The sequence below is a fragment of the Acomys russatus genome, chromosome 21 (genome assembly GCF_903995435.1).
Source record: "Acomys russatus chromosome 21, mAcoRus1.1, whole genome shotgun sequence".
In the NCBI taxonomy this organism is placed as follows: Eukaryota; Metazoa; Chordata; class Mammalia; order Rodentia; family Muridae; genus Acomys; species Acomys russatus.
In genome coordinates this window covers 57140908-57155910 of record NC_067157.1, presented here as the reverse complement: position 1 = coordinate 57155910, position 15003 = coordinate 57140908, and the positions used below count along the sequence as shown (strand labels likewise).

Genomic DNA, 15003 nt, shown 5'->3' with positions numbered 1-15003 from the left:
GTGAGGAAAGCTTTCTATTGTATACTCTGCGTGAGATGAAGACCTGGCAGCCGACAATAGCTACCTCATCCCAAATAGAGCAACGAATCAAGCAACAGCCTCCAGGAAGGCCCGGCTGCTAGTGTCTGGCCCGCCCCAAAGGCCTAGCTGCTGGTGTCTGGCCAGGTCCATCTTGCTCTCCTTGCAGCACCAGGTGATGCAGGAAGCTTCGTGAAGTCTTGAGGGACCAATATTCTGCACGATGCAGGATGCACACCTCTAAAGACACCAATAATGTAAGGAGCTGGGTAGGACCTCAAAAAATGGCAAAGGACAGAGCATTCCAGGTCTTCTCAGACTGGAACCCATGCTGTGCACAAGGACAGAAATGGCAGGTGGAACCCATGTGTCTGAAACTTCTTATCCAAGCATCCGGGGACTACATTCCTGTTACAATCAACCTTGCACATGCCTACCAGATACAGAACATCAGACACTGCAGTATTCTTCATATTCAATACTTCTTAAAAGAAAAAAAACTTACCTCAGAGAGTTGATGAAAGAAGAGTATAAGTATTAAAAGAGAGAAAACCCAATTAGCTGCTTAGTCTATCTACCTCTCCTGTGCCTCTACTGAGTCAATATTTACTAAACACACTCAGGCTACAAGACATAAAAAGAAAGTGATAAAAATCAAGGCATATTCATCTACTGGCAATCACGTGATATAGCAGCTGATCTTGGCACACACAAAAGGCTCTTAAAGCCAAAATCACACATTTTCATGGTACCAGTATCTATGACTCAAACCTACGTAGACATCGCAGTGGTTACACGGCACATTGTGTAAGGTGTAAGACTGTGATCACAAATGCACGACCCCAGAGGTGACCCCAGCACTGCAGTCAATCAGTTGGCATCAGCATTCCACACACAGCATCTTATTTAGTGGAATGTAAATTCATCTACTTAGATTAAAAGGTTGTGAACCAGGCATGGTAGCACATGTCTTTAATCCCAGCACTCGGGAAGCAGGGGCAGGCAGATTTCTGTGAGTTCGAGGCCAGCCTGGTCTACAAAGCGAGTCCAGGACAGCCAAGACTACACAGAGAAACCCTGTCTTGAAAAAACAAAAAAAGAAAGAGAGAAAAAGTTGTGCCAATGACAAGCTGTCCACAAAAACAAGTGGGCTGTACAGGACCATGAACAGGGTGAGACCTTCAAACACTCAGTCCCAAATGGGATGTCTCTGTCAAAGCTGTCCCGTAAGGGCTCAGGGAGGGAGATGTGCAGGAAGGTTATTAAGATCCATAGAGGACAGATGACACCAAAGAAACAGTATATTCCAGGCACAGAAGGGCTGATAACACGTGAGAACTCAGACAAGGTGCCAGCATTCACACGTGGGGTCTCAGTACTGAGAGGGAAAGTAGACACACTCTCCCATCCATAACCAAGACACTACTGACCAACTGACCATGGACAAAGGAAATATTAGTTTTCTCCAATGGAGTCTCACAGGGTATAAAGCCACACTTATGGGAAGGCCCCATGCCCAGCAGTAGATGGCCCACACCAACTGGACCCACTGACATTTTTTGGAGTTTTGTTTTGTTTTTGTCCCATAATGCTTTGTTTGGGCCTTTTTTATTTTTAACTTACTGGTCTTTTGCTTATATATTATGATTTGTGTTTTTATGGGTTGTGTGTGTCTCTACCTGTGTACATGTTTCTCATGCTTTTTCTTCATTGGCTTATTTGTTAGAAGACACGAAATTGAATGGGTGGGTAGAATTTGGGAGGAGATGAAGGGAAACTCAGACTACAGCTGTTGAAAATTCACAAGCAAGGTCTAGTAAATGTCTGTTATTTTATTGCCCTATAATTATTACAGTGGTATTTTTTAACCCTCTACCAATCAATAAAAACATGGACACCTGTTATATTTTAAAATAACTTTCCTTCACCGGGGCAGGGCAGAGATTAATCCCCTAAACCTACCTCCCATGCATCCCGCCTCTACCCTAGGCCATCTGTTTCTAGTAGTTTCTATCAAGCTACCTCAAATCCATAATCCCAAATATTTGTTAATGTTCTTCATCTGGGCCGAATCCTCCATGTATGCCAGCCATGTGCTTCTCCTCCACCTCACCCACAGCGGCAGCCTCCTCCTTTCTCCTTTTCTTCTGCTGTCTCTTCCTCTTTCCAAGACCCATCACCCCCCAAGCCTGCGAACCCTTTGCATGCCCCATCACCCCCCCCCCAAGCCTGCGAACCCTTTGCATGCCTGGTCACTCCCCAAGCCTGCGAACCCTTTGCATGCCCCATCACCCCCCCCCAAGCCTGCGAACACTTTGCATGCCCCATCACCCCCCCCCCCCAAGCCTGCGAACACTTTGCATGCCTGGTCACTCCCCAAGCCTGTGAACCCTTTGCATGCCCCATCACCCCCCCCCCCAAGCCTGCGAACCCTTTGCATGCCTGGTCACTCCCCAAGCCTGCGAACCCTTTGCATGCCCCATCACCCACCCCCTCCGCCCCAAGCCTGCGAACCCTTTGCGAGCCTATCTTCTTCCAGCCCAGCCCAGAAATCAGCTTTTTATTGGTCAAAGAGGAACACGTTTTTAGGCAAGGTTACAAACATCATTTTAGAGAACGTGAGTGTCTGCTCCTTTGGGCAGCAATCAGACCTTGGGAGCCAGTAATTAACATCAAAATACATCAGCCCAACCTCCAACAGACTACACTGTATAAAAATATTTTTTTCAATTAAAAAATATAAAGAAGAGCTAGAATAACTTAGAAACAAAACAAGATAAGGCAGGAGAAACTCTCTGAGGTTGATACCAAGACTTATTTTAAGCAGGAAATAATTAGAATAGAATGGTTTGGGCACAAGTTAGAAAAATGGAGCAAAATAAAGGTCAGAAGTCCCATCTCTTTATGGAACTGGTAGGAGCCTCCCTGGGTGACAACGAAGGCACACACAGAAAGGATGGACAACACTCATAACTGCTGTTAAGAAAAGTAGGTCATCGTATTCACAAAGGTCTGCACTATGCTCTGTGCAAACAAGCAGCAAACGAGACACTGGGGAGACGTCTTGGTTCATAACAGACTTGCCTCGCTGGCATACAAGCCTGGATTCAATCCTCAGAAAGAACCCACGTAAAACATTTTTAAAAGCCAAGTGTGGTAGCATGAGCTACCCCTGGGGCTTGCCGGACAGCCAGCTGAGCCTCCTTGACCAGTAAGACACTGTGAACAGAGGAAAGTGGAGGATTCCTGAGTAGCAGAACCCAAGGCTTACCTCTGACCTTCATATGCACCTACAAACGCATGGACGCGCACGTGCACACACACACACACACACACACACACACACACACACACACACACACACACGGGAGTGTGAAAAGTAAAACTTTTGAATTTGCATAGAAGGACAGATTACTTTTATGACTTCAGCATGAGGGCAGATTTCTTCGCTCAGAGACAGAATGAATATACCATAAAGAAAAAGCTGATAAATTTAGCTGCATAAAATTTAAAAGTTTCTGTATAAAAAGGTTAAAAATAGGCCACAAACCACATGGCATTTGCATAATACATATAATTGATGTCCAGAATACAAAAGGAACTCCTGTGAATCAATTAGAAGGCAGAGAAATCACATAAACGGACAATGTATAGAGAGGGTGGCCAGTGGCCGCTGCCAACTGTAAGCAGCGGAGAACAGCAACTCCCATGGCCAGCGGGCAGGAGCAGCTACAGGACAACCCATCTGGAGCGAACGCAGAATGCCAGCCACTTCATTCTCAGACATGCCCTAGAGAAAGTTCCGTCCTTCACCCCACTACGTGCGTGGGAATGACAGATGTGAGTGGGTATGGCAAACAGCGCTACTGACAACAACAGAGGAAATGGCAGGTGTCCACCCCCAGGGAACTGAAGAGTTCGTGTCGGTACAGCTGCAAACACGACACAACACAGAAGCAAGCAGACAGAAGGGACAGAGCTGTACTGCCAATCAACAGGACCGCACAGGCACGTACGGAAGCAGTTACGTAACAGAAGCGATATGATTCTGTTTACATCACATGCGAACCAGAGAAAGAGCATGGGTTAATGTCGGGGGACGTAAAACACAGCACAAGGAGATCAACAGGCAAGAGGGGCATCAGATCCAAGACCGCGGAAAATGAGATATGGGGAGGACCGCTGGGTACACACAGTGAAAAACTTTTATTTGCTAAGCTAACTGGTGGGAACTTTTTTATTTGTATAGATAGCTGGACTATTTCATAAGGGAGAACTGTGGGAAGAAATGTGGTCACTGGTTTTTGCTTACTGAGAAAGGAAGTGGACCTGCCCAGCCGGCAGATCTCAACTTTTGGGGCTACAAACCTCCACAAACACGTATACAGACAATAGGGCTGCTCTGAGTTGAGAGGACTGGTGGCACCTGGGACTCAAAAATCAAGCATTCCAGAGCCAAAAAGCCCTTCCTCGGCCCACTGCCCTGTCTCTGGTACACCCAGGTGGCCAGCACGCTGGCCTATGAGGGAGACAGCTCCACTGAGATCAGCCTGTGCTCTTCCCTCGCACAGGCCATGGCATTTCCACCAGTGAAAGTGCTCCTCAGTTCAATTCAGTCAGGACCACAGTCTTTGTGAGGGGAGGATGCCTGGCTATAAAAAGCCTCAGCAGCAAAGAGCTGGGCAGCCATCGGGGAGGCTGTCCCGCTGTGTGACTTCAGAAGTAGAGGAGGTTCCTGGAAAAATAGCAGGCAGTTTCAAGCTGACGGGAGGGATGAGCTGGATTGTAATGGGCGAAACAGGTCTCCTCTGGGGGCCTAAGGAGAGATGCGGAAGCTCAGGTGGTGCCGGGTGCATCAAAGAAGCATCTAGGAGGTACAGCGCCACGCGGGAGGACTCAAAGACACCCCCAAACCCTGCCCACTCAGGTAATTTCAGAGCTTCCATACAGCCAAAGGTAAGAGTATGGCCAAGGACTCCCCAGCTCCCCCCAACCCTCTGTTCCCCCAAATGTCACTAAAGTAAAATGAGGGACCACAAAACGAGGCCAGCTGCCAGCCTGTCCTTGGTCATTTGTCACTTCCGCGCTTCATCAACAAGCAGAGTCCACAGAGGGACTGACATCATGGGCTTGTTGGCATCAAAAGCTACAGACAGCTTAGTCCATTGAGGCATGGGGCGGGGCCAACAACCAAACTCCTAGACCAGCTACAGAGGGGGGCATTTCCTACTAACCCTGGTGGAGAACGGGTGGCCAGACCCCGTTCAGCATCACGCTGCCAGGGGCTCTGTCCAGCCAGCTTCCCCCACGCCATTTCTGCAGGTCCCAGCTAGGCTGCAGTCCTTCCCACGAGAGAGCTTTTCACTCCTGCATTTCAGGTCTGGCTCCCTCTGCCTCAGCTGAAACCAGCCCTACAGCCAGGTTCTCCCTTGGGCTGGTTTTAGAAGCTGCTTCCTAGTCTCAAGCCTCAGGCTCCTGGCACCGTGCGAGGTACCAGTTCACCATATTGAATATACCCTTGCCATAAAGCAGGGCTGCTTAGTCCACGCCCTGTGTGAAGCACGGGACCTCTCACAGCACTCACTGGTACCTCAGGACTATTCTGTTCTCCTTAACATGGCCAAGCTCCTTAAAAGGAAGCCCTCAGCATAATATGAATTTGAGATTCCCCAAAATTCTTACAGCAGGAGAATAGAGACTGAAAAAAAAAAAAAAAACTACACCAAGATTAACATGAAAGAAGCCAGTTGGCAGAGAAGGACTGGCGGGTGGGGCCTGGACAGTAGATGGCTGGTGCTCAGAACACAACGCAGAGACACACAAATGTGGAAGAGACGTGTGCCACATGAGTGTCTGCTGTGGACCTGTAGCTTGGTGCTTTGGGGGCTTTCCCCTCAACGCCGACCAGTCTCATTTTCAGGAGGGTTTCCCCTCTCTTAATACACCGTCTCTGCTGCTATCTCGTGCCGCATGGCCCTGCTCTAATTATTTCTTGTGTGACACAGGAACCAGGAAACTTCAGCTCGTGCCTCTTGGGATGCAGACCCAGGCACCTACCATTCTGACTAGAAACTTAAATAAGCTTGTTAAGACTGTTTAAGTTTTAAAATGCCACGCCTTCTGTTCAGGCCTCGACATTAGACGACAAAGTGAGCTGAAGACAGAGATTCTGACTGAAAGGGGCCATGTGTGAGAAGTGCTGTGGCAGAAATACACACCACCCCCATTCTCTTCTCATATCCCTGGGGAGGTTCCAAAGATTGCAGTTAAATAGAAACAGTACCAAATCCCACTGGAAAGGCAAACAAGGCTTCCCTGACCAGAGATGAGGCCATGCCCTCAGGCTCCACCTAGCAGGTGGATGTGAACTTGGCAGAAGGCATCGCCAGCTAGCAGAGATCAGGCCCTGGGCTTCCAGCTTTTACTTCTGCCTCAGCACCTTGGTGGATCTCCATGAGCAGCAAACCAAAACAGAAAGGCACCGGGACAGGACCTGGGGGCTTCACACTGCAATAAGACATCAATAAAGGGGAACTGGAGGAACACAAGGCTGTCGAGCAGACCAGACTTCAGCCATCCTCACCCGCCTTCTGTGGCCCACAGACCTGGGCACCTGCCTCCGTGCAAACAGTTTCCTTTGTAATAAGCTTCAAAGAGATCACTAACCTTCCTGCATCACAATGTGAGAAAAGTCAAAGACAGAAGGAAACCATGGACTCGAGTTTATTCTGCACAGAGTTTCTGAACGTACACCCTGCTGTTTGCTAGGCGAGGCTCCACAGGGACTTCAGAGGCGCTGCTAAGGAGGGAGAATGCAAGAACCCACACAGAAGTTAGAGCAGACTCTGAGGGCAATGCCCTCATGAGTGGGAAAAGGCAGCTGATGTCATGAGAGAGAAGCGATGGCAAACAGTGTCCGATGAGCACATGTCATCTGCTCTTACAAGTCAATGATGAACGATAGACACAGCATTGCTGGGAACTAGGCCCCACAGGCCTGCTGCGCATTTGAAGGTTCGGTCCCCAGTTGGTAGTACAGCTTGTCAAGGTCATAAGACCATTTGCACACGGGGCCTTCTGGCAGACTCAACTTTTAAGAAGAGAAACCCAATCTACAGATGTTTCTCCAAGAAAGGCAAGCAAATGGCCAAGAAAGGGTGCTTGATGCCATGGGTCATTTGGGAATCCAACCACGGGGAGAAGCCGCCCCACAACCGCAGCATGCCCACTCTCCAGGGTGCAAACAGTAAGAGCAAACCAGTTACAGCCTGGCAGTACCTTAGAGACAGAGGGATCTCAGACAACACACAGCGGCTCCACGCCAAGCAGGGGGAAAGGCGTAGCCTCAAAACAGTCACACACAAACATTCTTGAAAGCATTATGCGATAACCAAACAGTAAAAACGTTTCTAACATCTATCACATCTTCACAAATAAATAAATACGCGTTGTGGCCATACAATGCAGTATTATTTGGCAGTACAAAGAGATGCCTGCATGGATGGAGTGTGAAAACATTGAGCCATGGAGTAAAAGGAGCCAGTCACACAGCGTCACTAGGTTCAATGTTCCATTTATCTGAAGCGTCTAGACAGGCCACACTCTCGGGACAGATGTCCTCCAGCAAGCGCAGGGCCCCGGAGGCTGATGAACTTTATCTGCATTTAGTTTATCTCTTCTTAAGCTGATTCACCCCTAGGCAAAGTCATGTTTATTCCGAAGTCAAACATCCAGGGAGCTAAGGACTTTTCAATAAGATATTTATGAACAACAACAAAAAGGAGCCAACGATTTAAAACTGAAGACTTAGCCCACGAAGCAACTTCCAGGACGAGCGCCAGAGTCAGTTCCCACCCATCCCCACTGTCACTCAAGCTATCGGTGACAGGAGATCAGGATGGTTTCTTTTCCCCAGGAAATGGAGATGACCAGGAGTGCCTAGTGGAAAGGTCTTGCTGTCCCCTCCCTCAGGGAATGACTGGTAACTCTAGAGTCCTGCTTTTTAAGGGGAGTCTCTGGTACCCTATGTTTCCTGGTGGGGGGAGGCCAAGAGAGAGCAGAAGGCATCCCACCCAGCTGCAGAGAGGGCCCCTCAAAGCCTGTTCCAGATTACATTCAGGTGTCCAGCAAACGGGTCACATGCAGGAGGTGATGGGAAAACCCTGACCTGGATTCTCCTTTGAATGGTGGCAGAAAGGATTGTGAGTCTCAGCAGGTGAACAAAGTGACCCTCAGTGTGTCCTGATGTAACACTGTCATAGCTACAGCAGTGCGCCATGCCCACTGACCTTACACCAGACACCACTGCCATAGCTACAGCAGTGCGCCATGCCCACTGACCTTACACCAAACACCACTGCCATAGCTACGGCAGTGCGCCATGCCCACTGACCTTACACCAGACACCATTGCCATAGCTACAGCAGTGCGCCATGCCCACTGACCTTACACCAGACACCACTGCCATAGCTACAGCAGTGCGCCATGCCCACTGACCTTACACCAAACACCACTGCCATAGCTACAGCAGTGCGCCATGCCCCCTGACCTTACACCAGACACCATTGCCATAGCTACAGCAGTGCGTCATGCCCCCTCACCTTACACCAAACACCACTGTCATAGTTACAACAGTGCGCCATGCCCCCTGACCTTACATCAGACACCACTGTCATAGTTACAACAGTGCGCCATGCCCCCTGACCTTACATCAGACACCACTGTCATAGTTACAACAGTGCGCCATGCCCCCTGACCTTACACCAGACACCACTGTCATAGTTACAACAGTGCGCCATGCCCCCTGACCTTACATCAGACACCACTGTCATAGTTACAACAGTGCGCCATGCCCCCTGACCTTACACCAAACACCACTGTCATAGTTACAGCAGTGCGCCATGCCGCCTGACCTTACATCAGACACCACTGCCATAGATACAGCAGTGCGCCATGTCGCCTGACCTTACACCAGACACCACTGCCATAGCTACAGCAGTGTGCCATGCCCCTTGACCTTACACCAGACACCACTGCCATAGCTACAGCAGTGCACCATGCTGCCTGATTTTCACACCAAACACCTAGCCACAGTGATCTTAGCTGTTTGTTAATAGTATAACCCCATTTGGAAAGGTTGAATGTCAAAGTACAGTTTATTATCTGTAATTACTAAAAAATGAAGAATTTGCAAATTGGAATATTCAGGAAATTAGGAATTATCTTCATTTCGTGTGTATGTGTGTACACATACTTGTGCACAATATATATGCAAGCACATGTGTGTGCAAAAGCCAGAGGAAAAACTCAGGTGTCATTCTTCAGGCACCATGTACCTTTTCACTTATATCTTCTTCTTCTTCATCAGTTGGTTTTGTTTTTTGGTTTTTGTTTTTTGTTTTTTTTTTTTTTTGAGGCGTTCTTTTCACTCTTCTGGGAGGTAACTGAAAATGGCTCTCCAGTTCTTCTCATGAATAAAAAGATAACAACGGTGTGGGGGAGGGGTAGGAAGTGTGAATCAAAACGCGGCCAAGGCAATCAGTTGCCCGGGAACTGTTAGCAAACCATAGGCAGCCTGGAAGAGAACAGCATGTGCCAGGCGCCAGAGGCAGAAGTCTGGACAACTGGGTCACACAGTTCACTATGCCACACGCTAAACTGTTTCTTCTTAGGGTTGTGGACATCTACCCCAAGTAAAAAGAAATTGTTTCTCTCCAAAATTTGTCAGGGAGTCTCCTTGTGAGCAACGTTTTCCTTTTACACAACACTGTCTAGTAATTCATCAAAATACGATGTCTCCATCAAACAGCAGTGCTCGGCAAAAGCACGACCACAGCGGCACAAGAAAAGGAAGCAGGCACAGGCTGACGGATGGCTCAGTTGGCACAGTGAGAGAACTGAGAGCCTGAGCCTGAGGGCAGGAACCCCAGCAAAAGGCCAGGTGTGGGTTGAAAGGCCAATACTCAGGGGACAAGGAATGCCGGGTCCCTAGGGCTCAATGTGGCTAACCACCAGGCTAACGTAATCAGCTGTTCTGTCTCAGTAAGGGACTGTCTTAACCAGCAGGGCTCTGCAGGGACATACCTGAGATCGACTTCGGTCTCCACATGCAGGCACTCATAGACACCTCTGTCCAACCCACATCACACAGAGGGGCGGGGGCGGGGGGAGGAGAGGCTATCAACACTTCTGTGCTTACATGAAGTGTATTCTATTAGTGACGTCTGATGTTCACTCCTTTACTACACACTGTAAGGGACGGGGGAATAGAATAGCTTTTTCACGTGGACTGGGGGCTGGTAGGCATGGAGACAGGAAGAGGTAAGGGAGGCAGGGATGGAGGGAAGAAAGCATTGGAAGAGACAACCAGAATGTGTGTGGGGGGGGGCGACATTTAGGGAATGATGTGGAAACTGGGCATAATGAAAACTTCCTGTAACCCCAAGGAGAACTCCTAGTAATGGAGGCTCTGGAAGCTGAGCAGCCATCTTCTGTAAGCAGGCAAGGCTCCCAGTGGTGGCACTGGGACACCTGAACCAGCCATCTTCTGTAAGCAGGCAAGGCTCCTAGCGGTGGCACTGGGACACCAACTGAGCCACAAAACCTTTGACCCACACCTGTCCAGCCTGTAAGCTGTGCTGGGGCAAGCGTGGCTCAGCGCTTGTGGGAGAGGCCACCCAACGACGGGTCTAACTTGAGGACTAAGCCACAAGAGGGAGCTCATGCCTGACACTGCCTGGATGGCCAGGAAGAGACAGATGGCTCAGAAACCTAGGGTAGAACCAAACACAACTGACTTTAAAAAGAAAAAAAAAGTCAATGAAATGATTCCTAATAATATTCTGCTATACTCAAATATCAGGGCCTAACCCAGTAGTCATCAAAGAGGCTTCCTCCAGAAGCTGACGGGAGCAGATACAGAGCCACAGTCAAACACTGTAGGAGCTACAGGTCAGGGACACCACAAGGACACAGAACTCAGAACCAACTAAGGAGGGCGTATAGGGCTCACAGAGACTGAAGAGGCAAACACAGAGCCAGCTTGGGACTCTGCATATATGTTGTGGTTGTTTAGCTTGAGGTTTTTGTGGGACTCCTAACAGTGGGAGTGGAGGTGTATTTGACTCTTTTGCCTCACCCAGCCTAGATATAAGGGTTTGTGTCCAGTCTTATTGTATCTTGTTATTCCATTTTCAGTTGACATCCCTGGGGACCCTTCTCAATTCTGAAGGGAAAGGGAGGAGAAGTGGATCTGGGGCAGAGGGGAGATGTTGGGGGGGAGGGGAGAGGCTGAGGACTGGGAGGAGTCAAGGGAAGGGGCTGCAGTCAGGAGAGAAGACTAAGTAAAAAGAAAAAAGAAAACACAGGACTATCCTTAAAAAGAAAAAAGAGAGAGAGAGAGAACTAGGCGGTTAATGCAATGAAACACTGTTCCTGCAGTTCCGTCATCTCCACCATGCTTTCGGCGTCCGTCTTTAAGCTCTTGTCTGCATAAGCTGGATTTTAGCTGGGAGGTAAACACCAGAAAGAAAAGTAGGGTAGACAGAAAAAGGGACAAAGATATCCTTGAAGCCACTCAGCATCCTGTGAGGGGTCAATGTCAGTCTGTACGACAGGATTTAAATCACCATGGAATACGCCTCTGGTGTGTCTAGGATGGCTTTTCCAGAAGGGTTTTGAAGAAAAAGGAAAGACCCACCCTGCATATGGGTGGCAGCATCCCTGATGTGACTGGACTAAAGGAGAAAGCCAGCTGAGCAGGGGCACACTCTCTAGGCCCAACTGTGGACGCTGCCCTGTGGGTGCCCCGCTCCCCTGCCACCAGCACGAGGACTGCACCCTTAGCTGAGCCTCACAGACCCTTCCTGCCTTGAGTTGCTGCATCAGGTATTCGGTCTCAGGAACAGAAAAGCAACTACAACACATAGTGAGAAAACAAGAGTACAAGCAAATAGGAAATTTGGGCCTTTTCAATGAATGGATGAAATTTATTCTTAATTTTCCCACTTTACCATCTTCATTAAACTGTTAAATTTGAAAAGACATTTCTACTATTATTTGAAACATAAATTAAAAATAATGTTATTGCATTTCCCACACATGCTTCCTGTTAAGGAATGGCTATGCGCTTCACATGCAACCACCTAGCAGAATTCCATAAACATGCGCAAAATTGTTAATTATACAATGCACACACATTTGACCCAATAGCGAGTAATTCAAAACCATCCCGGCCCAAGCCCTCCACACAACAGGAACAGGCTGGAAAGCCCTGCTCAGTCTCACAAACACCCCAGCACATTTGTCCTTCCCCATGCTGGCCTCCTCCGCGGTCATCTCCATCTTCCCCACACAGAACATGGATAGAACAGAGAAAACGCGCAGTGGCAGGCCTTCCCTCCACGAGGAGGAGATCATGAAAAGTGTGAGAGTTTAGACCTATCAGATTTTGAGAGAGTGGAAGCTACAGTCAGGTTCCAGTGCCTGGCAGCCAGAAGGGGCTGGACCCAGGGCCTCCCGGGCTCTTGGAAGTGCACATACACCCTTGCTGCAGCGTGTGTTCCTGAGCTTGCACTACTGACCCGGCATGGGCCAACACGTAATCTAAAGCTAAGGGCTTTGGGATAGAAAACATAGATCTATCTATGTCTATATCATCTATATCTATATCTACAGAGCCTTGTTACATATTTCAAGTTAGACTCAAGCTCATAAAGATCCTTCTGCCTCAACCTCCCCAGTGCTCGTACGATAGATATCCAGTATCTCACTCAGGTTAGAAAATACCTGTAGGATAGCTCTTCCATGAAAGTGGGCAGACACATAACCTGCTATAAATATAATATAGTCCAGCTCAGCAGTTCACCCCCATGTAAACACACACATCACTGTGACCAAAGACAGTTCTCAAGGCAAACAGAACAGACGCCTGCCTCCCATGCTAACGGTGAGTTCCTGTCAGTGTCACGCTGAGAGAACTGTCAGAAGCCTTTGATCTGTTCTTTTCTTATGTGAGGCAGACATACTAATACTTACTTTCTTAGGGTCCTTAGGAAGTATTAGTGGGAAAATACAACCATTCTAGAACAGCCTTCTTGACATACAGAAAACCTAACTGAAAATGGCTTAAACCAGGAAAGGCTTGCCTCGGAGCATATGGAGCACATGCTTCAAAGTGAGACAAGTTCCAGGCTCGGCCTCTCTACATTTCCCAGTCGGCTCCTCCTCAGGCTCACAGCTTGGGGAGTGTGCAGGTCACAGATGGCTGCACAAATACAAGTCTCACCTCCAAGCTCCCTCATCCCTCCACAGCCTCTGAGCAAAGTCTCAAGGTGCACCATGTCCTAACTGCCACTGCAGGAAACCGTCATGTGCAGTGCTCGCACACACTCCTAGGCACATGCACATGCCTATACACACATATATGAACACATCTGCACATATATGCCACTTACAAACACATTCACTTATAGTTACATATTTATAGATTTAATCACTTTATTTTAATCCTCAGGCTGTCAAAGAGAACATGGCTTACTCATCTTTCTTGAGAAAAAGAACTTACATTAATTAATTCTCAGATAACTTTGTCTCTTTCCCCTCAAAAAGTACAAAATGCTTGGAAAACCAGCTGGGGAAGGCATGTCCACTCTTGCCTGGCTTTGTGGCTCTCTTGGTGGGGTGCACTAACAGTGGATCTGGAGGAGCAGGGTGAGTGTGCCCATGGTGACGGACAGGCACACCCTTCAGGCTGAGGTGACCGAGAACTGCAAAGGAGAGGCATCCAAGGGAACGCGTTTCTTGAAGAACGTGGAAGCGAAACCAAGTTTTGTAAACTGCTATTCTGGAATCTACTGCCAGAAAAGCTCAATAAGGCCGGTCTGTGGGTCTGAGGTAAGTGTCTCCCACCTTGGCCCTTCACAGTGCTGTCTGTATGCCTGTGTCAAAACACATATGATGTCATCACGAATGTGTAGACAAGAGAACTGACCCAGCCAGGGCTCTCTGCAGTTCCTAGCATCCTAAGTGCCTAGCATGTGGAAGCTGGGTACTCCAGCCCTCTCCACCCACCTCTTCCTCCACCATGCTGAAGAGATTCTGGGGGGACTGAGTGCCTGTTTTCTCTCACAAGGCTCTCCCAGGCCTGTTTTCTTCTTCTTTTGCCTCCAATTTTTCACTCATCTTTCAGTGCCCACCAGCAAGGCCTTATTTAACTCACCAGCCTGAGGGGACCAGAGCAGAAACAAGGAGGAAACCCATCACCTCAGAACTCCACTGAGTATCCTCAAGTGGACAGGTGTGACAGAGGGGTCCTGTCATGTGACAGACATTGAATTCACAGTTCTTCCTAGGAGGAAAGACCTACCCCATAGAGACAGAGACGGACCACTCCTACAGAGACACCACCCACAGCAGGCTCACGCCCAGAACTCTTTCTCTCTGCCTTCGGGAGGTGGGGTGACAATAAGCAGTAGGGTGTATGCAGCAGGGCCCCTGTCTCAACACTCCTGGTAGGTGAGAAGCTACTCTGCAGGGCCCATGTTTGCCTGCCCTCTCTCTGTCACACTGCTGGGCAGCATCGCTGTCCACATGCAGGGAGGAAGGTGTGCAGACTGAGGCCTGTTGCTTGGAGATATGGATGTCCTTTTCTTTCCCCATGGAGTGCTTCTCCCCTGTGACAAGGCATGGCATTTATCCTCCAGTCTCTGTGTGCAGGTTCCACTTCCTTCGGCTACTGCATCGCACCCCCTCTGCCTTCCTCCTTGCTGTCCCTCCTTCCTCACTGGACTCCTGAGGTACTCTTTAGGATGTGAGCTTGAACACAGGGTGCAGGCCCCGCAGAGCAGGCTGAACCAGAGTGTTTGCTACACTCCACTTGAAGCTCACTGGGGACACTGACACCTGTCTCAAGGCGGCAGGCAGGACATGCAGGGCTGATCAGCAGGAAGACTTCTGACCGGAAGCACCTGGACCTGACTCCTTCAT

At 48.9% G+C, this 15003-nt stretch overlaps 2 protein-coding genes across 2 annotated transcripts in view; one reads left to right on the top strand and one right to left on the bottom strand.

Annotated features, from left to right (window-relative positions):
- The window catches only part of Mpc1 (mitochondrial pyruvate carrier 1), a 363284-nt gene that overhangs the window by 16784 nt on the left and 331497 nt on the right, over positions 1-15003 (top strand). The window lies entirely within an intron of this gene.
- Rps6ka2 (ribosomal protein S6 kinase A2) overlaps positions 1-15003 on the bottom strand; it is a 140744-nt gene that overhangs the window by 113784 nt on the left and 11957 nt on the right. The window lies entirely within an intron of this gene.